The sequence below is a fragment of the Salvelinus namaycush genome, chromosome 18 (genome assembly GCF_016432855.1).
Source record: "Salvelinus namaycush isolate Seneca chromosome 18, SaNama_1.0, whole genome shotgun sequence".
Classification (NCBI taxonomy): domain Eukaryota; kingdom Metazoa; phylum Chordata; class Actinopteri; order Salmoniformes; family Salmonidae; genus Salvelinus; species Salvelinus namaycush.
Window position 1 is genome coordinate 17030395 of NC_052324.1, and position 4347 is coordinate 17034741.

Genomic DNA, 4347 nt, shown 5'->3' on the forward strand with positions numbered 1-4347 from the left:
CTAATGCTTTAAGTTGTAACTGTCTTTCCAAACATGGTTTTCATGAAAGGTTTAGAAACAGTATGAGATGTATGAGAGGGAGTAGTAATGGATTGATTTTCAAGCTTGACATGACTAGTATACAGTACTATATGTCAGATAAAGGGATTGTAGTCTCTCCCACTGACAGACTTACCATTACGCAGAAGAGGCAATTCTCTCAGGCATCACATCAAGGGGCCTCATGAGCTGGGCATAAAAAATATGAAAATAATTTATCCACTTGAGGCCCCCCCCCAATGCTCCGCTCGATGCATAACAAATTCCCATCAAAATCTGTCTGTTTAAACTAGAGATGTCTCAATCCACTGCATCCGCCGATGAACTACAGCAGGGTTTGTCAGACCAGGACACATCTCGACAATCTGACAGGTAATTCCACAAAAAATTCTTTGCATTCTTTTTCCTGAGCTTTCTTACATCTCTCAGATATAGGACAGACACTTAAACAATTTCTATGGGCTAATAGCAGTAAGGCCGAATTCAGTGTTTCATCCAAAAAAAAGATTTATTTTTTACAGGGGTCCTAAAATACCAAATCAAATAGCTAAATGATCCTTGGTATGACCATCTTAAAGCAATTGCATATGTTAGCTTAGTTGTAGTTTCAAGTTGCCATACATCCTAAATCACATCACTGTCACGCCTCCCTTGGAGGTCTGGATAATTTTTGATTGCAAAAATGGTTTGAATGGTCCGCTGGCTCCCAGCGGCAAGATCTTGATTGGATGTTACATTTCAATAACCCTCCCCACACATGCCCATTGGTGCAACGTGTTATGTTTATCACTGTTTTCAGACCGGGAAGGACACATTTTGCAGAGAGTTGTTCCATATGCTAATTTGCAACATTGCAGAAAACCTGGAGGAAAAACATTCTGTTTTGTCAGAAGTGTGCTCTATACACAAACATATTTTGATGGGGTTTTAAAATCAATGATTTTCCGGCAATCCTCAACGTAGACTTGCACCTACGACACTAATCTAGTGAGCATTATTGGAGCTCCACCCAAGCAAGGCATTTGATTGGTTTGACGCGTAGCGAGGCCTCACTGATTTACACCGGGTCTCCACCCCTATTTAGCTATTTTTCTGCCATGAACTTCACCAGGCTTACCCGTATTAGGGAAGCCTGGTTCTCAACGAGGCTAGCTTAATAGAAACCCAGCCCAACCCGAACCCAAACTTACACTCTTGGGGATACAATACACATTTCTTCAGTAAAAAGACAGGTGTTGCTGATAATACTGTCATCATCATCGAGGCAGAGGACATGTATGTGAAGCCCATGTATCTGATGCTGTCTGGCAAAATAGAGTATGGCATGTCATACTCTTTTTGGCCAGACAGCATCAGATACATGGGCTACATATAGTAAGACAGAGGGGCGCTGTTTCGCTCGCTCGGATGCTTTCTCTGGTGAGATAGTCCATTGTTGATTTAGTCCCAACATGTTTTGCATGTCAGCAATCAAGTTTTCAACATGTATAACTTTCAAAATACAGTTATATGTATATTTAAAGTGACCAGAGTAGTCATTCTTAGGTGATTTACTTTTAAGTGAGTCTTCTGAGCCATTTACAATGGGCAGAGGCCCACTAACGTCATGATCCATAACATGACTAGAATCTCCCAACCACCATCAGCAGTTTTCACTCCTATCCCTGTGTAAAAATTCCTCAATCTTTTCCTGCTCTCTTTTTTCCCTTTTCTCTATGCGGCTGATTCAGACTTAGGAATTTACGCTTTTCCTACGCATACCTTTCCTACACACTTCTCAGTATTTGGTATTCAGACATGTTCAGTTGCTTAACAGGCTCTGGAGTGTGGCTACCTTGCATGTGTTGAATACATTCCGTTCAACCCCTGAAAACCCTCCCACTTGCTGGCCAACATATTTTCCACCCCTTTAAATACGGTGTACATTTTAGTTAGAATTTTGTCGACAGACTCACTAGAATATATTGAGAGAACGGGTTCAGAATATTAGGGATCAATGAAAGAAAGTCATCTAAATATATGCATATTTGTCTCCGTTTCAGCACCAATTGGTCTTGTAGATTATTTAGGTTTAGGAAAGTATTTATGAATCATAAAAACAGGTTTGGAGAGCCTTTATGCATGAAAGAAAGAAAACAGTGGTTTGATTTGTTCTGAAAATTGCCACATTCAGTTCTTTAACTCATGGTAATGTTGGAAGACTAGTGTACATAGAATTACAATAGGGAGAATAGTGTACAATAGTAGGCTTTACCCTCGTCTATTGCCTGCACTAACCATGGAACTGTGTGATGACACTGCCAAGTATTGCACCATGCGTCAAGTTCAAGCAGTTAAGAATGCACTCTGATTCATAACAATTTAATTAGCCCACATGTCTTTTTAAAAACATGATCAACTGTTACTAATGATCCTCAGCAACAACCACACAGCCGTGATGGCGTTTACAGAGGAAGAAAATGAAGGTAAAGGAAACAATGTAATTAAATGGAATGATAATGTATGCTATATCAACTAAAGGGAATGAACAGTAAATTGCCAGTTGAATATGTGTTATTATTAGGCCTACTGACGGTCGATACTGATAGTAGATAATATAGTAGATAATACATGATAGAAATAGGAAAGAGAGAATGTCGGGTTAGCCTATAATTAAAGGAGCTATATGTAATATTTTTTGGGACAGCGAATCTCTTGTTGTCAAATTGACTGGGGCGCTAACGGATTGTGCCACAATCGGTTAGTGTGAGGCTCAGGCTCAATCTGTCTTTTGTTGACCAATAAGAAGGCTGCACCATTAGAATGGGGGTGGGTCCAATACATATTAAAGTTTCTGAAATTACAATGCAAAAAGATTACATGTAGCTCCTTTAAGCCATTCGAGTGCCATCTCTGCAAATGAAAAGACCATACAATTTAAATTCTGCATAATGGCACAGCATTCATAAACTTTACTGTTGGAAAGTTGATATGTTGATATGCTTCAGTTTGCTGCCATATGACATTTGTTTCCAGCGATTATAAGGTAAAATATATCTAAAACAAATGTCATTTATATCTACAATTATCCAATCGGTTTACTCATTTACATAGCTCTTGTCAATAGCTCTTGTCAAGTTGTAAATGACAGTGCATGGAGAGGGGTGTTTTTTCTATCTGAAAAAATAAAGTAGATGCTTTTTCCACTTGGAAATGGTTGGTTTGCTAGACCTTATTCATGGTTTCCTCACGTGTAAAGGTGTTGGAATATAGTGTATCTGCAGACACACCTCCGCCACACCTTCATTTATATATTCGATCTCCACCCCAAACGAATAGCGGGTGAAAAGCATGCCATTCTCATGCTTAAGTTCAAGGTTAGAATACGTATAGAGAGAGAAGTGCATAAAAAGGGAATTACATTCAATTTACATGCGCTTGCAGGTAGCCTAGCAGTTAAGAGAGTTGAGTCAGTAATCTGAAAGATTTGAATCCCGAGCCAGCAAGGTGGAAAAATAGGCCATTAGTCCCTTGAGCAAGGCAGTTAACCCCCAACAACAACTGCTCTCCGGGCACAGTTGATTAAGGCAGCCCCTGCACCTCTGATTCAGAGGGGTTGGGTTAAATGCAGAAGACACATTTCGGTTGAATGCATTCAGTTGTGCAACTGACTAGGTATCCCCTTAACTTGGGTCAGAATTCCCCCCTATGTTCATGTCTTAATCTACTCTCTCTCTTCACTTTCTTGAAGCCAGCTCATCCCACTTTCTTCTTCTCTCTCCCTGTTCCTCCCTCTCACCGTCCTCTCGCAGCCCTCCTCTCTCAAAAGAAGGATAGTATTTACCCCTGAAAGTAATTAGGTAATCTCTCACCTCTGGCTGGAGCCCCCAGTCTGCGTCCTTCTTCCCACGCCTAAGGCAGCCTTAAGATACTCTTCCCCGGGTTGCTACTTTTCCCATACATTGGCTTACTTTTTGACCTGGGTCTTCTACCTAATTTCTGTCCATCTCTGACTGACCTGTGTGACCAGTGACCCGTTTAGCTGGTTCGATGTCTCCAGGAACGCCCCAGCCAACGGAGGTGAAGACCAAGCGGCCACTGGATGAGAGTGCTGACCACTTGGGGGGCAGGGAGGCACAGGAGATCCCCCCCCTCTGAAGGACAATATCTACCTTACCATCCTCACCTGTCAACATCAAGACTCTGACCTCTGTACTGGTGAGTCTAAACAAATGCCTCGGGCATTAAGACAGGCATTAAGTAATGAGTATGGATCAATGATATGTAACCTCTTATCTCTGGATATTTTTAAGATATTGAGGACTGGTT